Source organism: Canis aureus, chromosome 8 (assembly GCF_053574225.1).
Source record: "Canis aureus isolate CA01 chromosome 8, VMU_Caureus_v.1.0, whole genome shotgun sequence".
Lineage (NCBI taxonomy): Eukaryota > Metazoa > Chordata > Mammalia > Carnivora > Canidae > Canis > Canis aureus.
Genome location: NC_135618.1, coordinates 12,175,557 through 12,200,663, shown reverse-complemented (window position 1 = coordinate 12,200,663; position 25,107 = coordinate 12,175,557). Strand labels below are relative to the sequence as shown.

The 25,107-nt window shown below is 36.8% G+C and overlaps 1 long non-coding RNA gene across 13 annotated transcripts in view; it reads right to left on the bottom strand.

The window, feature by feature from the left end:
- The window catches only part of LOC144318330 (uncharacterized), a 299,311-nt gene that overhangs the window by 134,458 nt on the left and 139,746 nt on the right, over positions 1-25,107 (bottom strand). For 4 of the 13 annotated variants that reach the window (XR_013384189.1, XR_013384194.1, XR_013384191.1 and 1 more), the window contains one exon: positions 19,805-19,923. The exons of the other annotated variants lie outside the window; for them this stretch is intronic. This is a non-coding gene — a long non-coding RNA (uncharacterized LOC144318330). The remainder of the gene's footprint in view (positions 1-19,804; positions 19,924-25,107) is intronic. 13 annotated transcript variants of the gene reach the window in all.

Sequence of the window (25,107 nt, the reverse complement as noted above, 5' to 3'; positions counted from 1 at the left end):
CGATCCTGGAGACCCGGGATCGAATCCCACGTCAGGCTCCTGGTGCATGGAGCCTGCTTCTCCCTCTGCCTATGTCTTTGCCTCTCTCTCTCTCTCTCTCTCTCTCTCTGTGTGACTATCATAAATAAATAAAAAAATTTAAAAAAAATAAATAAATAAAGTGTTTGCTGCCCTCCTTGGTGTTGTGTTTCCCAGTACACCTCTCCCCAGAGAGAATCTGTTCCTTGCAGCTCTCTCAACTATATTCCCGTGTTATTTTTACTCAACACTTAATTTTAGGTGGATACATGGTCTATGAGTCCAGCTGAGATCCTTCATAAACACTCTTGACTCTCTTTCTGCTGTAATGTTGAATCTGGAACTTACTCTGTTCCTCCCCAAAGGTGGTGCTTTATAAGAAATTTCCTTTCCCAAATTGCAGTGGGTTTCCACCAGTGCCCTAAGGCAACACATTTTTGTTGTTCTCCACCACCACTACCCATCCTAAAGGTTAAGGCTTTTGATCAGGGAGAGAAATAGGAAAAGCAGTTCTGGGTAGAGTTTTGGCAGTGGCCGTCCTTCACATTTCTCCAAAGAGAACCATGAGAAAACCTATCTCAGGACTCTATCATCCCTGATAGTGCCTTATGGGGTTAAGGCTTTGCTTGTAAGAGTTAGAATGTTATTAATATCTGAAGCCCCCAGGAGCTTTCCACTCTGATGCCAACCCTCATTCCATCTTTAGCAGTTTGTTAACAATTTTTAGCTATATTCTCTTACCATCTTTTAAGCAGCCAGTGGTGCCTGCCACTGGTAAGCAAAAGCGTGGATCCTATTTCTCTCTGTATTTGTCTCACCACCTCAATAATTACCATTGCAATTCTCTTAAATCCAAGAATCACATTCATTTGCAATCTGCATTTTCCTGTTGCATTTTACATATTCCTATTATTTCCAGGTCTCTCCATCTCCAAGTTGAAATAGAAGCTGACCTGGTTACAAAATTCTTCCTTGGCAGTTATTTTTCTTTCAAAATGATGCTCCACTATCTTCTCACTTGAATTGTTTCCAAAGAAAAGCCTGCTGTCATCCTTATGTTTTTGTTCCTCTGTATATCACATGTTTTTTTCTCTGTTTTTAAGATTTTTGTTTCATCACTCATTTTGAATAAGTAGATTATTTTGTGCCTTAGTATAATTTTCTACTTGGGGTTCACTGAGCATCTTGCATCTGTGGTTTTATAGTTTTCTTCAAATGTGCAAATGTTTGCCATTATTTCTTCAAATATTTTCTGTCCTCCTCTCTTTCAGGACTCTAATTACACATTAGGCTGCCTGAAGTTGTCCCTCAGCTTCCCAATGATCTGGTTTTGTTGTTGTTGTTCTGAGTCTTTTTAATTTCTGTTTCCATTTTTGATAGCTTCTACTGATAGAGCTTAAAGTTCACCAATCATTTATTCTGTAATGTCTAGTCTACCATTAATCCTATCCAGTGTAGTTTTAATTTCAGACATTATAGTTTTCATCTCCAGAAGTTTGATATTGGTCTTTCTCATAACTTCCATATCTCCAAATAACATTTTCTGTTTTCCTTTGGCTTTCTGAATGCATGGAGTACAGTTATAACAATCATTTTAATGTCCTTGTCTGCTCATTCTAACCTCTGCTTCAGAGCTGGGTTGTTTCTCATTGATTATTTTTTCTCCTCATTATGTATTTCATTTTCCTGATTCCTTTCATGACTGGTAATTTGTTGATTATATGCCAGAAATTATAAATCATACCTTGTTAGGAGCTGGATATTTTTATGTTCTTCTAAAATTCTTGAGCTTTGTTCTGGGATCCAGTTAAGTAATTTGGAAACAGTTGGATCCTTTGGGGTCTTGCTCTTAATATTTGTTAGGTTTAAGTCAAACAGTAGCCAATGTCCCATTTCTCCCCCTCTATCAAGGCAAACCACTTCTGAGTGTTTACCCAAGTCTCTGAATTGCATGGCTTTCCAGTCTAGCTAAGAAATACGCAATATCCTTGGCCTAGGGTGAGCTTTGACTACTGTTGCTTTTAATGCTCTCAGCTATAGTTCTCCTCTTGGCCTCCAGTAGTTTTCTCATATGTATTTACTGAGCAGGCCTGTCCTACCTACTCCAGGAGGACCCCCTACAGATATCTACAGTCACTTTTTATTTGGCTGCTTGGTGGCTTTTCATGTGCTTCAGTCTCCCGAGACTCTCAGCTCTTTTCCTCCCAAATTGAGAAATCTGCCAGGCATTGCCTGGGTTTCCCTGTCACACACTGCAGCCTGGAAATCCTCCTACACCAATAAGTTCAGACAATTATAAGACTCACTTCATATGTTACCTGACTCTTAGAAATCATTGCCTTTCATTCTCTAAAGTTCAAGTTCTTGAAAACTATAATACATTTTGTCTCCCTTTTCAGCTATTTTGACTGGGGAGGATAAATTTGATGTCCTGTTACTCCATCTTGATTGAAAACAATAGTCTTGGGCAACCCGGGTGGCTCAGGGGTTTAGTGCTGCCTTCAGCCCAGGGCGTGATCCTGGAGACCCAGGATCGAGTCCCATGTCAGGCTTCTTGCATGGAGCCTGCTTCTCCCTCTGCCTGTGTCTCTGCCTCTCTCTGTGTCTCTCATGAATAAATAAATAAAATCTTAAAAAAAAAAAAAAGAAAACAACAGTCTTCAAACATTTTAATACACAAAGTATGTTGAACTTTTATAGAATACATAACTTCCTCATTAGAAAGAATTGTGGCATAAAGTGCTCCTGGTGAAATAATGACATGGTATAGTTTTAGCATTTACATTAGATAACTGATTTTTTTTTTCTTCTACCCAGTATCTATCCCCCCTTTCCTACGACATTACACCAATATTTCTTTGGAGATTCTTCCTTTCTGACTAGTCCATGTGGTTTATGTGGGGCTCTACTCCTAGTTTAAATAATCGAAAAATAGCATTTCAGTATATTTTACACTTGTGTGTGTGTCACTAATGAGGTTAAGCAAATCTTCATATGCTTAAGAACCGTGTGTATTTCATTTTCAATAAACTGTCAGTTCATAGTCTGGGTCCATTTTTTCTTTTGGATCATTTGTCTTTTTCTTAACAATTTCTATCAGCATTCACTATAGTTGAGAAATTGACCCCTTTGTCTCATATACTGGTTGCATTGACCAATTGTTTGCCCACTGAGTTTTATCTTTGCTTAAGGCATTTTTATTTTTTACTTAGAAGATGATCTTCATTTTCATATAATAACTCTTTTTCTTTTTTGACTTCTATGTTTTCAATCATAGTTAGACCTTTCATACTCCTATGAAGGATTTCCCAATGTCTCATTTTAGTACTTTTATTATTTTTTACCTGACTTGTTACAGATTAGTTTCTAACATTTATTAACAATTTTCCCCAAATATTCCAGTCATGATGGATTGTTTTTGAATTCCTCCAGCAATGACTGGCTCACATCATTTATTATAATTATTTGCTTTCTTAATACTTTTATTTTATAGTGTTTTACGTATGTCATGGTCTCAGGCTAAATTATGAGTTCAGTAACAACACTAATCACAAATTTTCTTCCTTTATGAACACAAAGCCCTAGTATAATGCTAAACACAGAATATAAGCTGCTAAGAAATAGTTCTTGGTCCAAAGTGGAAAGAAAGGTATTGTGTTCTCCATCTTATTAATTCCTCAGCTTTTTTTAAAGTGGTATGTTTCTAATGATTGCACAATTAATATTTTTAGAAAACCTGAGTATATGTATTATAACCAAAGATGTGATTTCTTTGTGCTATAATAATCTGGTGTATCTAATAGCATATATGATAATACATGATATGTATGAAATGATAAATACATAATTTTTATTAATAATATTACTGCTATAATTCAATGGACTTTATATAGTTTAATTTCAACTTCATAATGACTTTCACAATGACTTTTTCTATGACTATATTCTGATTTCTTCAAGGTATAACACGATGTCATTTGATGCCTATGGTTTGAAAATCATTTTCATCTTATTTCCTAAACTCCTGATTTCCTAAATATTGTATATCTTAGACAAGCTAAATAAATTTCCTGAGTCCATTTCCCTACTTATAAAGGAATAATAAGATCTGTGTTCAAAATTCAAGAATAAGAAAGAAAGAAAGAAAGAAAGAAAGAAAGAAAAGAAAGAAAGAAGAAAGAAAGAAAGAAAGAAAGAAGAAAGAAAGAAAGAAAAAAGAAAGAAAGAAAGAAAGAAAAGAAAGAAAGAAAGAAAGAAAGAAAGAAAGAGAAAGAAAGAAAGAAAGAAAGAAAGAAAGAAAGAAAGAAAGAAAGAAAGAAAGAAAGAAAAAACACCTAAAACTAAAATTCCTAGTATAGAGTCTGGCAAATAGTATTTATAAAATGGTATTATCATCATTGTGAATATCTCCATCATTCTTGTTCCCAATTGCTTCTTTTAGTTCTTTTTTAACCTTTTTCACATGTATGATTTCTTTCCTTTTCTATCTTCTCTTCCTTTTCCTATTTTTTCTTTTGTTTTCTCTTTAATATGCTCACTTGCTCCAGTCTTGCTTTAATTCCACTCTTCTACTTTGAGTACACTTCTGCACTTCATCAGATATCTTGAACTACTTGGAAACATGGGCTTTACCTAAATGCTCAGTTTTGGGGTGGCTGTTTTGTGGGGTTTTTTTAAGATTTTATTTATTTATTTGAGAGAGAGTGAGAGATCATGAGTGGGAGAGGGAAGGGCAGAGAGAGAAAAGCAGAAGCCCTGCAGAGCAGGAAGCCTGATATGGGACTCAATCCCAGGATCCAAAGACAGATGTTTAACTGACTGAGCCACCTAGGAGCCCTTAAATACCCAGTTTTAGCTTACTTTTATCTGTATTAGGTAGGCATTACCTAAAAGGTGCTCAAAAAATGTAGACACCCAGCATGAGCACTGAGTTTCCATTCCCAGGTACAAAAGGTACTCCTTCACCATGCGCCCCTTCTCTTCCACATTCCCCTTCTCCCTTTAGCTCCATCACAGATCTGAGCACTGAGAATTGTTCTCAGTGTAGAAAAGCACCAAAAAAGGCACCTCAGGTATGCCATGCCATGACCACTTTACACAGAGCTTTAACTGCCATCTCTGAAACTATCATCCTGAATAATGAATCATAAAAGTAACTACCGTCTTGTGAATGTTTGCTTCTTACTAAGCAATATTCTTAAAGTTTTGTGAGTGTTGTCTCATGGAATTTTTGACAACATATTCAAGTACATATTATGACCTATTTACAAAACCTTAAGAGATGTTAAGTAAGTTACCCAAGGTCACACAGCTGGCAGGTGGCAGGCACAAAAGATGTATGACTCCAAAATCCATGCATTCTGAGCCTCAGGCTCATTCTATACTTTAAAAAAGTAAGTATACTCACCATGTCACTAAACACATTTCCTCTCAAAACAAATACATAGTGAACATGACAGTATAGGGATCCCTGGTTGGCGCAGTGGTTTGGCGCCTGCCTTTGGCCCAGGGCGCGATCCTGGAGACCCGGGATCGAATCCCACGTCGGGCTCCCGGTGCATGGAGCGTGCTTCTCCCTCTGCCTGTTTCTCTGCCTCTCTCTCTCTCTCTCTCTCTCTCTTTCTATGACTATCATAAATAAAATAAAAAAAAAAAGAGAATGACAGTATACTGAAGAATTGGCTTCGAACCTGGAAAATGCCTAAGAAATAGCCAATCAAATGACCTCTGAATCCACAGACAGATATCACAGAACAAGTTAAGAAACAATGCTTCAGTGAAACAAAATTTCCAGGAGGGATTGAAAATGGTCTTTCAATCCACTACAATATTTTACTAAGGGTACAGTATATTTTCCCTTCAATCTTGAAGTGGAGAAAATGTCAGCTTTGCTTTCATATTTCTTTAAGTTCAGGATGGTCAAATATTGAACTTTAGACCCTCTCAACTGATAAGGTTTCAGTATCTCTTGAACTCCTTTTATAGTATGAACAAAATGAATTTCTATTGTCTGTTGTTTGTTCTAAACTCCTGCCTATTTTTTTAACTCTGTTTTTAAATTAGTAATTTTCACTACCTCATGCAATCTTCTAAATTACTTTTTAGAGTGCTGGCTATTAATATTTTAGGTAGCTTTGATGTTTTACTTTATAGTCTTCAATTTTATTTTACATTTCACAGGTTCCTAGTTGCAAATAATCCTACAGGCAATTTTCTCACACTGCAACTATTCCTTGAAAGATATGCTAATGCAGCACGACACTTGCAATACTGGGGGTTAAGTTAATCACCCAAAATGAGTTGTATTACTGTCAGCAGTGTATAAAGACATCCCATAGTGAATTACAAGGAAGGCTAGCTTTAAAGCTGCATTTCAAAAATACCCAAAGCTAGAGATGAACAAAAATAAGCATTTATTTCAAAGTCCATTGAGCTAAAGAATCAAACATTTGTTATTTCTCGTCTCAAAGTTACCCAATATAAATAAAGGGATTCGTATCCTTTTCGAAATTTAATTACCAGGAAAACCTTTACAGATCGCACACTCTGTCTCTGGGCAAGACAAACACTTCAGAGCAGTTTCCGTCTTCATATTTCTCTGCAGAAAAAGGAAGAAATCACTATTTTGCTCTGTTTAGCTGAAGCACATGCCATACCTAAAAACCTAGGGAGCAAATTGCCATCCTCTGTCCCTGAGTGAAAGTGACACTCGTGGCAGGATCACAGTCTAAATAGGACTTTGGCAGAAATCAGGAGACAGTACATTGTACATGTATTCATCTATTTCATTCCACCATCCATCCTTTATTTGTGCTTTGCATATGGACTAAATAGGAGACCTAAGGACCTGCCAATTCTGTGACCCTTTCAAATCTTTGAAATTCAAGTCACTTGCAATACTATTTTGTAACAGTCTCATAACAGTAAAGACACACATCCACTACCCTGACTTCTTGCTTCCACTATTCCTGACTTTGTTCTTGGGAGAGAGTAACAATACCTTGCCCCCATGCCCAGATGCAGAGCCACCCAGCAGCTCCATCCTCTCTGTGCTCTCCTACGTACAAAGCTAAGGGCAGCCATCGCTGCCAGCCCTGATTCTGACTGGCAGCATCATATGCATTGCTAGTGTTTTTCTATATAGGCAGATTAAGGACTTTCAGGAAGCCTTAATCCTTTCTTTCAGAAGGGTACTTCTCAGTAGACTGGCTGCTCAGAGGCCAACTGAGGTAGAGCTCCAGGATGCATTTTAAAACAGCAGCAAGTCTGCACTTACAATGATCTAGATTTCTCCTTTCCGCCTTGCAAAAATATTGAAATAAGATTTAGTTACACTGTTGTGATACGCATTTTTATGAGAGAAGAAATATATTGTGAAAAGCACGTTACTTCCCTTGAAAAGATCAAGTGAGTGGGGAAGGAATAAAGGTTTACCAGGAACATAGTATTTATTTGCCATGCATATTTGATATGAGTTCATTAAATACGCAATAGAAGTGTCAACATAAAGTGCTGTTTAGATCAAGCTATGAAAACAAACTGCCTTGGTATTAACATTGGAATATACTAAGCTGTGGTTAAATATAAACCTATTTACTATACCGTAAAGAAATATTTTATTGACTGTTGTTAAATAACCATCTATTTAGCCTAATTGAATTTACTTATTTTTTTATAAAGACTGATGGACTGAACACTATGACAGTGTGGTTGGCACTTTTACATGTCATCTCTTTGCCATTACATGGATTTTTCTTTTCTCACCCATTGACATTCAATAATTAGCAATTATCACCAGTCCGTGCCTAATTTGAGAGTATTTTCTCAGTCTCACTGGACCATTGCCAAAGCTATATCCAGTGAGGAAGCAAAGAGCAGAAGCATCTCTTTAAGGAACACTTGCTGTAAAACTGAAGTGTGTCTGACTGCACCACAGCGTGAAAATCCACTCACTGGCACAAGTAAGTGTTTCATAAGACAGAGGAGACTCATTTGAGTCTCTTCTGGGATTTGAATTTAAACATAGATATTTTGGATTAAAACGCAGATACCTCAGGCAGAAGTAGAAAGCTGGGTACTCTTCCTGGCACATTGCCTTCCTGACGATCATTAACATAATGCAAAAGTACCAAGATAGGAGACTATTATTATCCTCATGTCTCATGCAATATGCAGGAAAGCTAAACCTGCTGTAATTAATACTGACCCTTTCTCTACTGGTAGCTCTCATACCAATCTTTAGGAAAGAATATCAGAAGAACAAATGCATAGTTAAAATTTTAAAAACCCAGGTTTTGCCTTACAAATGATTTCTGCCACTGTTCTGACTTTGATCCTTTGGGGCAACAGGAATAAAGGCCACGAGTACAGATGTTGCTGTCAGGATATATAATAAACACTTTACAAACATAAGGAAAACATCAAGACTTAGTCAAACTCATTTCTAAGATGTTTGAACCATGTGTCCAAATGCCATTTCTCTGATTAAAGTTAATAATGCAAAAAGGATACTTATCGAATATTCTTAATTTTACTGTTGCATTTTTTTTAGTTGTCTGCTACTTTGTGATTTCTGAAGCATCTATTAATGGGATTGTTGGTGTGAAGTCAGAGATAGTAATTTTTAAATAATTTTTAAATGTAATAGCAGTGCATATCCTTCGTCTCTCCCTACTTGACTTTTTAGTTTAAAGGGTTTGAAAGGATATCCATTTTTCAAGGTTCAAGATTCAAAAGAAAAGGATATGAACTCTAAAGTGAACTTCAATCTTTCACAAATAAATAAATAAAATCTTAAAAAGGGGGGCGGTGAGCCTGGGTGGCTCAGTTGGATGAGTGTGTGCCTTCAGCTCAGGTCATGAACCTGGGGTCCTGGGAGAGAGCCCTGTGTCACGGCCCTCATCGCTGTGAGTCTGCCTCTCTCTCTCCCTCTGCCTCTCTCTCTCTTTCTGTGTGTCTCTTGTGAATAAATAAAATCTTTTATAAATAAATAAACAAACAAAATGAACTTTGAGCTGTACTGATTGAATAGTAGATTCGAATTATATGGTTTCAGTTATCTGTCACTCTTCTTTAATTATTTTCTGCAAATTGCCCACTGCCACCTAGACTAATTCCAGGTAAAAAGTTTCATGTTATAGTTGGACTCTAATAAACATGACAATTAAAGTATCAAGGTTCTCTCTCTAGGGGGAAAAACAGGGTTTTCATGTGACTAGGCAACATACAGTTTTCCCCAGTGATTTCAAGCAAGCCATTTTGTACAAAGTCATTACTTTGTACAAATATTGTCTTAGATAAATGTAGACAAAAAACACTTCATCTACAATTTTTTTTCTCTTCAGGACCATCCACTATTTAAAATCTTAGTGAATAAGTGATACCAATAACCAACTAAATTGGTCCCAAATTAGCCAATTTCTGGTAAATTTTAATTTTTGTTCATATTTTAGTTGAGATAACACTGAATATAGAAATTCATTTCACTAATGAAAAATTGGTACATTTTTGCAGAATTCTCAAATGCACTGTTGTGACTGTTCAATACATCAAGACTGGCAGGTGCCAAGAAAGTGTAAAAATTCACCACAATCTTTTCCAATGCACTCCCATCCCCTTTCCTTTCCCAACATATAGCTCCCTTGTGGGGTTTGACTTCTCCTTTTAACTCTATCACCATTAATTCAGTCAACAAACCTGCAAACCCCAAGTCACCTTTGATGACCCTTCCTCCCTGGCATCCGTTTTGCTGCCTATAGTACTTCTCCTCTTCGATCCACCCTCCCCTTTGCCATAATTGTAATTCTAAAATGAAGTTCATATATAGCTGCAGGGAAATGTAGTATGGTTGAAAAGGAGAGGATAGTAGGGTGATGATAGTACTGGTCACTTTGTTACTTGTATCACTGATGTTGCTCCATCTATTAAGTTCAAAATGAAAATAGGTTTTTGGAATCAAAGTTATGACTTGGGGTGTAACACTTACAATTAGGTATTCTTGGACAAATTACATGACCTTAATAGGCAGTGGTTTCCTCATCAGTGAGATGCTTATAAATTGGACTTCCTCTTATTCAAAACTCAATTTCATGTAATTTCTTGTCAACCAACTCTTTTAAGTGAATAGTTTATATTCAACTTTTCAATAGTTTCATACAATCCATCATATAAAAAATCTAAATTCTATTTCTACCCCCCCTACCAAAACTACTCTTGTCCAAGTCATTCATAAATTCCTTCTTTAAAAGTCACCCATAAATTCTAATCCCAGACTCAATGGACAGATTTCAGCCTACATCTTAGTGAACCTATACTTGGGATTTAGTTCCACTAGCTTCTTAGTGAGTAATCATTCTAGTCCCTTTCCTGGTTCTCCACATCTTTATATCCTTCCTGGATTTCTTTTTTTGCTCGAAGTCTAATCTCTCAGGTTTCCATCTCAACAATTATTTCCCTTTACCTCTGTTTCAGATTTGCATATTAACTTGATTGGGGTGTGTGTATCTGTGTGTGTGTGTGTGTGTGTGTGTGTGTGTGTATCTCCAATAAGTCTCATTCATTCTCCTCTTGGATATTAACATAAAATTTTATTCTCTCTCCAAAACAAAAACCTACTATTCTAACTCACTCTTCATCAAGCACCATGTGCTTAATCACCTAATACTCAGAATTTTTTTCCTGATTATTTCCTGTATATATTACGTGCTTTCTATTCTTATTTTCACTGATCCTGATCAGTCCCTGTTATCCTGGACCAAAGCAATAGCCTCCTAATGCATCTCTCTGGGGCTTTTTCTACTTTGTGCTGTATCTTCCCTACAACAATAAAGTGATAGATTTAAAATCAAGTCTGACAATGTATTCCTCTACTTAAAATTCCCCACTGCTCATGACTTCTTAGTATGGTATGTCCTTATCTACCCACACAACTTCATAGTCCCAAGCTTACTACCATAAACATTGTATTTGTTGTGTTATACACTGTTATACAAACAGCTCATACCACTTCAATCTTTAAGCTTTGTAATTCATCTCTGTCTTTGCTTTGATTGGTGTCTCTCCTTGATATATTCTTCCTACTTTACAACTTCAAGATCCATTCTTCACTAACTCAGCAGAAAGAACTTTTCAATAAATTTCTAACCCAATTTAAAAAGATTTTTTTCTGTATCATTCTTACCATTGACCATAATAAAAGTGAAATTATAATTTTATGTCAATTCCCCCTACTGGATATAACCTACCCAAGGACAGGATCTGTATCTTAATCAATTTTGCACTGTCAGCATCTAGCATAGTATTATACACATAGAGACGATTCTATGAAGGCGCCCAATTTCAGTCTTGGGTAACTGAGTAGACGAGGATGCCATTAACTGAAACAAGTTAAATAAAGGGAGCTACAGGCATATGGAGCTAGGTTATGTATTTGAGACATTAGGGGACAATCAGATGAAAATATCTAGTAGGTAGACAAGTATATGAGTCTGAGGCAGGCATTCAGAAGGGATCTGGGCTGGAGATAAAGGTTGCAAAGTCAGAATTACGTAAGTGGTAGTAGTGCAATAAGGAAATTTGTGAATTGTTTTCTGTTTAAACTTCCATGCTGAAAGCTAATTATTTAGACCTTCTGCTTTAATCAGAGTCACTACTATAGAAAATCATTTTAATTAACTCAAATACTCAAGAATCTGGATGCTTGCAATATCCTTTGGTCTAGATTAAGAAACACAGTTTTGATTTCAAATAGACTGTTATATTATTGTTTTGGAATTCAGAATTACCCACATGAAGCTATTAAATAATCATGACGAAACATATCAATTGAAAGGTTAAATTAAACATTACTGAGTTCCAATAGGTATGACACTAAAGAATAAGTGCTGCTTTGTGGTACAAAAAGGTGGACAATATGCCTGTAATTATAACATACTTATTATGGGTCTAAACCCATGTTATTAGGGGCTATAATAAAATATGAATTCACTTGTATATGGAAAGGTAGTATAAAACTGTCCAGCTAGGTAATAAAAAGATGAAAGGCATAAACTAGATATGCATTTCCTTTTTAGTCCCTAAAACTATGAACAGGATGATGGAAACCTACAATAGACATATAACGGGCAATGAATTATATAATTCATTTATTTTTTAAATATTCATCAAATGTTTGAGTATATGTCATTACTGTTATGTGTACTGAAAGTGGAGGAGTAAAGAATACAGGCAAAAACGCCTATCCTCACTGAACTGATAGTCTGGGGCAGAAGACATGTAGTAAGATAAATAAATAAAATACAAAGGATGCTAGACGGTGATGAGTCATATGAAGTAAGCTGAAGCATCAAAGTGGAATATGGAATGCCAGACAAGGGCAATTAATTTGAAATATGGTGGGCAACAAAGTTACACATTTTAACAACAATCTGAAGAAGGTTCAAGAGTGAGCACTATGAATATTTGAGTTAAGAAAATTCTGGGCAGAAGACAAAACTCTCAGGTAGAAAGATTCCAGGGATATCCAAAGAACAGCAAAAAGACTTTGTGCCAGGAATCAAGAAAACAAGGGGAAAATAGTCAAAGAGGAAATAGGTGCCCCTATCAGGCCAAACACTTAGATCCTTTCAAGAATGTTGACTTTTATGAGCTTTTATTCTGAGTGGGAGCCACTGAAAGGAGTTAAGTAGAGGAGTGCCATAACCTCATCTATTTTTTTTACACTTCTGGGGAGCATCATTATGGCGTATGTGCTAAGAGTACATGGTACAGATAAAGTACTGAAGCAACACTCCAGGAAAGAGACATGGTGGCTGATAATAGGGTGGCAGCAGAAGACATGGTGGGAAGTAGTCAGATTCAGGATATATTTGAAGCTAAACCCATAGCATTTAGTAACAGTCTGAATGTAAACTGTAAGAAAAAAGTGAAGCATTGAGAATGACTATAACATTTTTAGTAAATCAACTGGAATAATGATGTTGCCATTAGCTAAGCTTGAGACTACTAGAGGAGCAGCAGTTTTGGAGAAGATGGTGGGGGGAATCAGTTCTACTTTGGATCTGTTGAGGTTACTTGTTAAATATTCCAACAGAGATGGTGGGTGGGCCGTTAGATAAAGGAGTCTAGAATTTAGGAATGAGGACTAAGCTAGAGATACAAATTTGAGAGTTGTCAATACATAGACAGTGGGAGAAAAATACAGAATATGAAAAAATGATTTGGAAAAGTTAAATAGTAAATGGACTAAGAAAATTTACTATGACTGCCTAGTAACACCAAGGGCCCACTTACCTATTTGATCATAAACTTAGAGTGAGACCAACAGCAAAGTCCAGGTGTAGGTACAAAATCAGCAGAGACTGACTTAACTACGGTTGTACTTATGCCAGCTGTGCCTTATGTTGAGATGGAATTTGGATTGCAAAAGGCTTACTGGGAAATGAAATGAAAGAGGAGGAAGCAAGATTGCAAAGAGGGAGCCGTCTGATACAGACGGATAAACTCCACTAGTGGAATAGGAAGCCCAATGGAGAAGTCCTACATTGGGTGGAAATGGCTAGACCTTGAGACCATCATTTGCTCAGTCATTGGCTAGAGTCACTGGACCACTTCAAGGAGTTCACAGCAGACCCAAAGCTGTTAAAGGCTGGAGACTATCAGCCAACTATATTCCCCACTGTTCGACAATTTCTTTCTCAAAGAAGAATCTGAGCAACACATTTCCTCAAGTCTACCAGACCACTCTTTTCATAACTAGGTGAGAAAGCTGAGAGTGAATGAAAGGAGGTAACTGAATATGAAATTTAAGCTATCTAGGGAAGAAAGTGTGAACATGAGATATGTAGCAGACAGTAAAAACAGGAGAAGCAATGGATGTAGATTCCAGCAGGACTTAAAAGATTATTGGAGTAAAGATACTAGAAGAATCGAGCTGAGAATATAGGAAGTGATGACTACTGTGTAGAGTACATGAATTTAGGATTATGGGAAGGCTTTTGGTAATGAGAAGGTTTAGGATGTGACCTTGGCAGTGAATGAATGGATGCGCTCAGGTGGGAGACAAAATCGCTAAAGGAAGAGGATAAAGAACCGAGAGACCACATTACAGGTTGATAATATCACCTATAAGAATATTAAAATCACTGGAGTGCCTGGGTGGCTCAGTCAGTTAAGCATCCAACTCTTGATTTCGGCTCAGGTCACGATCTCAGGGTTGTGAGATGGAGCCCCACGTCAGGCTCTGTACTGGGCATGGAGCCTGCTTAAGATTCTCTCTCTCCCTCTCCCCTCCCCCTCCTCAAAAAAAAGGGCATTAAAATCATTGAGTCTTAGGATGGCCTTGGATTGAGAAGCGACAAGCCAGGAGCAAAAGTCTTTAAGTAATGAAGAGGTGTGACCCAGAGATTAGTAGGTGACTTCAACAAAGGAAAGGTGACAAAATGATAGATGACATGGGATTCAAAGCTGGGAGGAGAAAAGGAAACAGTCTTAAGGAACAGGGTGGGTACACCTACCATACAGGTATGTAGTAAGTGGAGTGGGAGAAAAATGAACATCCACTTAGAGAGGACTGTGGAAGTAGCAGTGAGAACCCGGTGGCCAGTGAGAGGAAAAAGGTGAAATGAGTGTTCAAAAAGGTACTGACTGTATAGGAGATTCTGGGATAATTACCCATGATTTCCTCAGGGCCCTTGGCAGGATTTCCTGAACTAATACAGGATGGTCGCTATGCCACGTCTTAACACCCATCATATAGAATCCCTCCCTTTAAGGTGGTTTTAATACTTTACTTTTCTGAAAATAGTTGTTTCATTTTGACATATGATATTAAATATAGTTTTCCTATGTGTACAAACACATGTATCTGTGCATATATATAGTTAAATATTATCCCTTGTAATCATTTTCAATAAATTAGCTTAGAATTCTACCAAAGATGTCTTATTCCCTATGCATAATGCATTTGTTTTTCAGACTGAAGCCAATTTGTCAGATTCATTGGTCATCTTAAATTTACAGATGTAGCAACAGATTAGATGAGACTGAATAGAAAAGTTTGAGGGCCAAATCATCCGCAGCTGAGATTTCTATCACAAATTGAAAAGAACTCCGCGTGACAAGAGCTTCAGGTCTGGAACCAATAAGCACTGGCAAAACCAAAGGCCCAGATTCCATACAAGTTCAGCATTTTTCATCCATATCAAACTAAGTTGTTAAAAATATACATACTTTCATACATTTATGAAACTAAGAGATACAATATATATTAAACACATTATATGTCTTATTAAAATTATAATAATCGACTTTAATAGGATTATAATAAAGCACTCCAAATAATTATACAAACAACATACAATCATAACAGTATTTGTATGTAATGTGTCCATTTTTATCAAATGTATTTTATTAAATGTATCATCAAGTTTTTTGAGTCATTCTACACTCTAACAAAAGAAATGACTACACCTAGTTATATTTAATAGGAGGGATTATTATTATACTGTTATTATTTATTTATTTTTTTTACTGTCATTTTTTTAAAAAATAAATTATCTCAATGTAGTATTAAAATAGCTGCCTTAGAAATTATGTGAATTTTTTCTTGGATCTGTCAAGGGAGGTATCCATAAATATTTGTCAAAGCTTGTTTGTTTCCCAGGCTCTCCCATAGTTTTAAGTGCCAATCAGCCCAGTAGGTTGGTGATGAGGAGAGAGGGAGAACTTGCATTACAAAGCATATTCAGGGATCCCTGGGTGGTGCAGTGGTTTAGCGCCTGCCTTTGGCCAAGGGCGCGATCCTGTAAACCCAGGATCAAGTCCCACGTCAGGCTCCCTGTGCATGGAGCCTGCTTCTCCCTCTGCCTGTGTCTCTGCCTCTCTCTCTCTCTCTCTCTCTCTCTGTGACTATCATAAATAAATAAAATAAAATATTTAAAAAAAAGCATATTCAGTTCCCAAAGAATATAAATCCTTGAAAATTGATGCTGACCATATTTCATAGAGTCTACAATGCATATTTTCTGAAATCATGGTGCCTTTTTATAATCAAAATCATCCTAGATTTGATAAAGTTTGTTAAATCATTAAATGAATTTTAATCAATTCAGCTTGGCACAGCAATTCACACTCAAGTCAAATTCTTTCTCCACAGCTTCCAAACAGATCTACAGGCTCTGACAATGGCAGAGTGAGCAACAGAGAGTCCTAACACAAGACTTCTCAGAGTAGCAACCCAAATATGAATATCCTTTATCCAAAGCAGACCCATACTCACAGAATGATACAAGCCAAGTCCAAGTGCCAGAAAGATGAGTTGCAGAGTTACTGCATACAACTAAGTGCTACAAGGTTCCCTTATCACTAGTAAAATCTTAGATAAGGCAATTCACCAATGGACTCAGTGGAGCAGACCACTTTTTAAAATTTAACTAATATTGATTAAATTCTTATTGGTACCAAATATAGTTCTGATCAATTTTACAAATACAACTTCATTTAATTCTAACAACAACACGATGAGGTATGTATTAATATTTGATCTATAGAGTTAGGAACTGAAGCTTTAAGAGGTTAAACAACTTGTCCCAAATTCCCTATACATGGAATAAGTGACTGGTTAGAACTTGAATGAAGCTCACTACACATTCCACTGCTACAGAATCCTCTCCCAATTCTACAAGAAGATTTATTGCAGACCCATGAGCCAAGAGAGTCTCAGAAGTTCCAGCTCACCCACTTCAGAGCATGAAAAGCCAACCATAGAATTTGAAGTTAGAATCTTTTTTTAAAAAATATTTTATTTATTTGAGAGAGAGAGAGAACGTAAGTAGGAGGGAGCAGCAGAGGGAGAGGGAGAGGCAGACTCCCCATTGAGCAGGGAGCCAGATGCAGGGCTTAATCCCAGGACCCCAAGATCATGACCTGAGGCAAAAGCAGATACTTCATCAATTAAGCCATCCAGGCATCCCTGAAGTTAGAGTCTTTAATATATAATATTTTATATATTATATATATATATTATATATTATATATAAAATAAAATTATAATATAATATAATATAATATAATATAATATAATATAATATGATCTCACACAACATGTTCATCTGTATTCCCTCAGAGATCTCTCATGTCCCTTGTAATTCAATTACCTTTGGGCACATTGCAATTTCCCCATTATAGGAAAACACCCATTACATATCAGAAATCAGGATTAACTCTCTATCAGTTTAGAATGACAGTTATAAAATGGTAAATTATCATAGGAAGGTAAAATAATGTGTTCAACAAAGAAATTTCTAGTTTAGGACAGAATCTCCAGGACCTTTTTAGTGATAAACCAGTCTCTTGTTAATGTCTTACAATCAGTGAGTGCTAATTGCATGTAATACACTTTACTCATAATATTTCATTTAATCCTCAGGGCAATGAAACGGATAATGTAATCCTCATTTTTATAGATGACCAAAAAAAGAAAGACATTAAATAATTTGCCTAAGATGAACTGAGCAACATTTCTATATTGGTCTTTCAAACCTCAAAATCCATTTTCTTAAACATTACACTATACTTACTACCTCTTGGCCCGACTGAATTGCCATAATGTAATTTGAAGGTGGGAAGGCAGTAACATTACAAAACCAGGAATTGAGAGTGAAGGAAGTAGGAATCCCTATAATCAGATATTTCCGATTGCTCAAACATTTTCAAATGGCATGTTACATACAGTAAAGACAAGTTATGTGCTAACAGAAATTAGCCGATAAAAGGCAAGAGTGTTGTGGAAAAGAAGAGACATTCAAGTAGGGAAACAAGTTTTAAAACACAGCACAGGCAACTTAATTTTTGAATTCCTTGAGTTTTATAGTGAAGGTTTAAATAAGAGTTACAACATGCAATATTCTGAGGTTTTGAAGAAGAGAATTACTTTCCAAATTCCTTTGGAAGACATGAAAGATTATGGTGAATTAATATTTTTAATGATACTGAACAAATGTCGTTAGAAAATTTAGACTGTAGAAAGGAAACTTCTCAAGACTAAATACTTGGGAAAAATCTCAAAGTCTCCTTTCCTTGATGTGAATGATGAACTTTACATGAAAATATTTTACAGCCAGGGAGACTCTAGGCCAAAATTAGCAGAACATGACAATCCTTTGTAGGTAGTAAGCTCTTACATGTGCGTGTGGGTAAGATAGAGAGGGAGGAAAGAGAATGCTGTGAGGGGGGAATGGCATCTCTATACCGAGATCACCTGCAGACACAAAGGACTGCGAAGGCATCTGTGAGTGTCCAACATTTCCACATAATCTTTAGTAGAAAAATTACTCCTTCAAAAATAAATGAACCTGGAATTTTTTAAAATTCAATTTTGATAGATAATTCAAAATAGCCTGAGATGTTGAAGATCAAATTTTAATGACATAATAATCTCATAATTAGATTAACAACCTAGTAGTTTTGACAATCAAATAAAATAAAAGTACCAGGAGTGGGAAATCAGGTAATATCTAACCAGGACCAGGTTTGTCATCAAGAACTAGTCATGAGTCAACTGTCAGTTGATTTTTTTTTTTTTTTTTTGCCTCCAGTCTCCCTTCACACAATAAAAGTCAACACTTACTTCCAAATCTATTCATCTTATTTATCTGAGTTTTCAATAGCTGAAAAATTTTCTGGAGCAACCCCAAGGTAATGACATAAATGTGGTTCCAGAAAAATCCACATCCACCTAAATAGAAAGGATCTGCGAAAGAACACTTAGAGATTTTTCCCATCAGTTTGCCTTCCCATAACTTGCTCCAGGGATCCCTCCTCCTAGCGGCCCTTCTCTATTTTTCATCCCATGCTGCTGGAATCATTTCATATAATTTGGGGAAATGTTTCTAGCAGTGCTCATGGCACACTGTTGCTGCAGCTTTGAAAGACTGTTTTGATTCCCACTTTTGCCAGGTAGACCCTGGCCCATACAGGGGATATGAAAGTTTATTATAGTTCCAGGTACTATCTCAAATTGTTGGGGAAAAAAATGAAGGTGAAAATAATCAGGTTTTATTCTGAACATACACTGCCAACTCCAATTAAAAACAACAGCTTTATATATGTCTTTTCCAACTTGTGGGAAATTTATTGCTTTCTGGTAACAACCGCCTACCTTCCTCTACAAAATTACAACTTCTAAGTGAGGAGATGGTGAAAACAAGGGGCAGGCTCCGAATGCCTTAATTTAGCTCAACCTGTTTTGTACTGACACACAGAACGGGAGGAGGGCAGCAGCCTGAGAGGCAGTCAGCTAAGCCCCTCACACCGAACTGAAGGGGGAATCCAGCTGAAAGATCTGGAATCTACCTCAGTCCTCCCAGCCTGCATCACTGGGCTTGTTAACCATGCTGTGCCCTTCATTTTTCTTTTCCCAACCCAGAACCAAAAAGAGGGAGAGAAAAGACAGAAGAAAGTTGGACATTATATCTCCAGTAGTTTTTCGAGTCCAGGAATGTAGGAATGGTGCTAAAAGAAAATCCAATCCAGAGTACCTTTAACTACAGAAAAAAAGAAAAAAAATCTTGTCTCCACAGCCTCCCCGCACACCAGACAACATCAGTGTCATTATTTGATGAAGACATCATTCTACCATCCATAAGAGTGCTGGAGGTGACTGGTAATAATTAATATATCTCTTCAATTACAGCCTCTGACAATATTACTGATAGGCATGTCATGGGTAACGTTACATAACAAAAGATATGCTGAAAGTATTTTGTTATACGACTACTCCATCACTTACATTTTCTACATCTGCTACTCTCCTTTCTCCTTGGATTGATGTAACTGCTTCCAGTGGCATTTGCAAAATTCCAGTTATACCTCTAGGACCAAATTTTCATGGAGCAGTGCTATATTCACCTGCAGAAATCCATATTCACCATTTCAAGAGATGGATTTGACTCAAGCAAAAATATCACCTAGCATGGCATGCAGATGTTACGCTTTCTTTAAGTGAGGCCTGGGACTAAGGGAGTCTGAATTATGAATCTGTATTTTTTTATGTGAGAAAGCCAACTCTGTGCTTTTTGAAAATGTAGCTCTCGATGTATATTTGGTTCTCAAGAGGAAACTCAGGCATCATTGTGTATTTCCTAAATTAATCCAATTATAATGATTTCTATATTTAACGATGAGCCACAAATGTTTTTAATCATGTCTTTCTCCCTATGGTACAGCTTACACAATACCACTGCATGCAAGCTAAAGAACAGCACAAAAATATTCCTGTATACTAAAGAATACCTGGCAACTCAAGGAATTCATCCCCAAAGCTCAAATCACTCTCGGAGAGGGCAGAAGCCACAGATTTGAAACTAAGCTAAAGCCTGTCATGCTTGTGTTTTCTTTGGCTTTTTCTATCCAGCCAAACTGGATAATTCCAATAAAAAGTATTCACATTGGGGTTTAAAATTATGCCCTTAAAATTAACAGGATAATTACCCATTTTGTACTTCTCTTTTACCCTAAAGATACAGAGTTTTTGTCTTATGGCTTCCAGGAAGAAATAATAAGAATTTAATAGATTAAAAATAGTATCAAGATTAGGACCTCCCTCCATTGGGTGCCAGCATCAAAAGGCCAGATTGAGCCAAAAACAAAAAACAAACAAAAAAACACAGAACAGGGATCCTTGGGTGGCGCAGTGGTTTGGCACCTGCCTTTGGCCCAGGGCGCGATCCTGGAGACCCGGGACCGAATCCCACGTCGGGCTCCTGGTGCATGGAGCCTGCTTCTCCCTCTGCCTGTGTCTCTGCCTCTCTCTCTCTCTCTCTCTCTCTCTGTGTGTGTGTGTGTGTGACAATCATAAATAAATTAAAATTAAAATTAAATAAAATAAAATCTGGGGTTTCTCAAGGCTTAGGCCTTGCGCCTCTTTAAAAACAAAACAAAACAAAAAAAACATAGAACAAATTGAGGACCAGGGGTCCTACCTTGAAAAAACCAGAAGGCATCTGGTGATTCTTTTTATTTGTGATTTATATATACTTGCAAAAGATTTCAATTAAAAATGAATTTTTAGGGATGTCTGGGTGGCTTAGCTGGTTAAGTGTCTGCTTCTGTCTCAGGTCGTGATCTCTGGGTCCTGGGATCCAGCCCCACATGGGGCTCCCTGTTCAGTGGGGAGTCTGCTTCTCCTTCTGCCCTCTCTCTGCCATCCCCCTGCTTGTGCTCTATCACATACTCTCTCTCTCTCTAATAAATAAATAAAAATCATTTTTTAAAAAAGGAATTTTATCTAGAAGTAGATAGGAACCTGTAGAATTAGTTCAGTGTGTTCAATAGGATGTTTGGCAAGAACCAACCAGAAATTTCAGAATGAGTCAGGGTGGCATCTTAGTCATGTGTGCTCATTTGGAAGGTTTGGCTCTTTAACTTTTGACTATACTCCAAAGGGAAACAGTGAAGGAGTTTGTACTAGTTTCCTGGGGCTGCCATAACAAAGCACCACAAATCAAGTTGGCTTAAAGAACAGAAATGTATTGTCTCTCAGTTGCGGTGTCTGGAAGTCCAAAATCAAGCTTCCAGAAGGGTTGGGTCCATTTGAGGATTGCGAGAAAATCTATTTAATGCCTCCCTGCTAGTTTTTGTCCTATATATTTCTTAGCCTGTAGGTAGTGCATTCCCTACGTCTTCACAGTCTTCCTTCTATAACTGTTTGTGTCAAAACTTCCCCCTTTTATATGAATACCAACCACATTGGATTAGAACCTACACTAATGATCTCATCTTAATTTGATCTTCGGCAAAAACCCTATTCCCAAATAAAGTCATATACAGAAATACTAGGGGTTAAGACTTACATATCTTTTGGGGGAGACATAATTCAACGCATAACAGGGACTAAACTATTTCCAACAATATTAAGGATCTATTCATATAGAAGTATGTTTCCTAGAAAATTATTTTTTCACCATGCAACATCACCTGCCCTTGACTGAGTACTATTATATAGACAGATCAGTGATTCTCCACCAGTTGAGCACTGGGGAGAGTAAGTAAAGATTAAGGAAGACGTGGTGGGAAGCAATAACTAAATATCATGGAAGAAAGACTTATACCCACAGATGAGTATCAGAATCAAAACTAAACATTTTTCTAAAAAAATGTGTTCAATATATGAAATATGAAAAAAATAATTATTTTCTTTTTTTCCTTTTCTTTTCTTTTTTTTCTTAAGAAAGCTCCACACCCAGCATGGAGCCAAATGTGTCTTGAAAAGACCTGAGCAGAGATCAAGAGTCAGACACTTAACCGACTGAGCCACTCAGGTGCCTGAAAAAAATTATTATTTCTAATATTAAAGATAAAAAGTAAGCCTCATTACAGTATTGTTGGCTGGTGGGCATAAGTGAAAGATATTTATTTCTAGTCCTTCCTTGTCCATGCTCCTCCTATAGGAGTATCAAAGTATGGTTGGGCAGTGGGAATTTTGGAGAGTTGCATGCCATTAATTTCCTGTCACCATTCCCTAAAAACAGTAGCCTCTCTGTCTTGATTTAAGTCCTCTGGTTGTCTACCAGTTCTCATGGCACCCTTGCACACCATCACAGAAGCCCTGTGACATGCTGGAAATATTCACATCTGAAGTGTCTTGTGGATTGGGAATTGGTGATCTATAGCCTGAAAACCAAATCCTGCCTACAATTTAATTTTATAAATAAAGTCTTATTGAAACACAGCAACACCCATCCATTTATGCATCGTCTATGACAGTTTTTGTGCCACTACAGCATAGTTGAGTAGTTAAAACTAAAACCATGTAGCTCACAAAGCCTAAAGAATGTATTATCCAAGTTTTAACAAGGAAAGTTTGTTAATCCCTGTTCTAAATGTTTGCAAACTTTAGCTATGCCCAAGGAAGTTATGTTACTACACACACACAAAACAAAACAAAACAAAACAAAACAAAACAAAACAACCTCACAGCCATGTTCCTGGACTCCTTAATAACATGTAGATACTTCCATGATACTCCTCCTTGAATTTCCTCTCCAAAGAAAGGACAATAAAATACAAAGGATAATTCTTTCGTTTACCTTGGTCTTACTTTTCCATTAACTAATGAGCACAGGAAGGGGTAAATCTTCTACTTCTTTATTATAACCTATTCCTTTATTTGCTCCAGACACAGTAAAGAAGAAAAAAAAAAAAAACATAACCTCTACACTCTAGTAATGCATGTCTGGATCTTGTAAATAAGAGCTAAAGGAAATTTGAAAATGCTCTTCTTTTTTGTGATTATCTGGATATCACTATTATTGCCTTGTACTCACAACAGCCAGCCAGCCTTGAGATTCAAAGCACATCAATGACCTTATGGGTTCCAGGAAGGAACCAATCTCTCTCATTCCCTAAAGCAATAATCTTCACCTCTCAGCCTTAGGAATGGAATGCTAAAAGGAAACATGATTTATACTGACAAATGCATTGGTTTAATATCACAGAAGTATTATCACAGTTACATCAATGTGCATGATGATGCTTTACTGCTCCACTGGTCCTTTAAAAGTGATCCCAGATTACAGTGCAGGCACACCTCTTAAACTCTAGTATCAAAGTATAAGCATATACTTGAATCTAACTGTACAGGAAAAAAGAAACTGCAGCATCCTCCTACATCAGTATAGCCTTCATTCTGGGTATTATCTCACTTTGGCTCAACTCTAAACCCAAACTTGGCAAACCTATTTCAAAAATTATCCTTTAAACCCCTTTACAATTGGTGGTGGGGGGGGTGGTCAGGCAAATGTTTTGTCAATCAGCCCTCCCCTCCACATATATCTCAATAAAAATGAGACTATTCCTGCTGCTCTAAAACTCAACGGAGGTAAATAGGGCATTGTGTCGTATTTGTAATATAAATCTTCAGCTAGAGAACAAATTTGCATAAACCCTTCCTTAAAAGCTGGAAGGCCAGTCAATCTACCAAGTGGGAGAAAATATTTGCAAAACATATACCTAATAAGGGGTTATATCCAAAACATATGAACAATTCAAACAATGGCAAAAATTAAAAGATAATCCAATTTAAAAATGGGCAGAGGATCTGAATAGACATTTTTCTAAAGAAGACATACAGATGGCTAACAGGTACATGAAAAGATTATCAATATCACTAATCATCAAGGTACTGCAAATCAAAGCCACAGTAAAATATCACCTCACACCTATTAGAATGGCTATTATCAAAAAGACAAGAAAGACGAGTGTTAGCAAGGCTATAGAGAAAAGGAAACCCTTGTGCACTGTTGGTGGAAATGTAAATTGGTGCAGCTACTATGAAAAACAATATATATATATATATATGAATATATCTATCTATCTATCTATCTATCTATCTATCTATCTATCTATCTATCTATTCATCCATTAAAGAAAGGAAATCTTGCTACCTGTGACAACATGGACAGACCTTAAAAGCATTAAACTCAATGAAGTGTCAGACTGAGAAAGACAAATACTATATGATTCCACTTATATGTATACTCTAAAACAAACAAACAGAACAACCAAACTCATAGATGCAGAGAGCAGATTGGTAGCTGTCTGAGGCAGGGTTGGGGAGTGGCAAAGGGGTGAAGGGGTCAAGAGATAACAAACTTCCAGTTATAGAATAAATAAGTCCTGGGGATGTAATGTTCAGTAAAGGCACTAGAGCTAAGAATAATTTATTATATATTTGAAAGTTGCTACGAGGGTAAAAGTTCTAAACACACAAAACAATTTAACTATATGTGTAAAATACAAGTTAACTAGACTTATTGCTATCATTTCACAATATATAAATATCAAATCATTATGCCCAAAACTGTTATATGTCAATTACACTCGATTTTATTTTATTTTTTTTTAAGATTTTATTTATTTCAGTGGGGAGGGGGAGAGGCAGAGGGAAAGGGAGAAAGAAACCCACAAAGACTCCGTACTGAGTGCAGAGCCCCACATGGGGCTCGATCCCATGACCCCAAGAACAGACTCCAGCCAAAACTAAGAGTCAGATGCTTAACTGACTGTGCCAACCAGGTACCCCTATATCTCAAT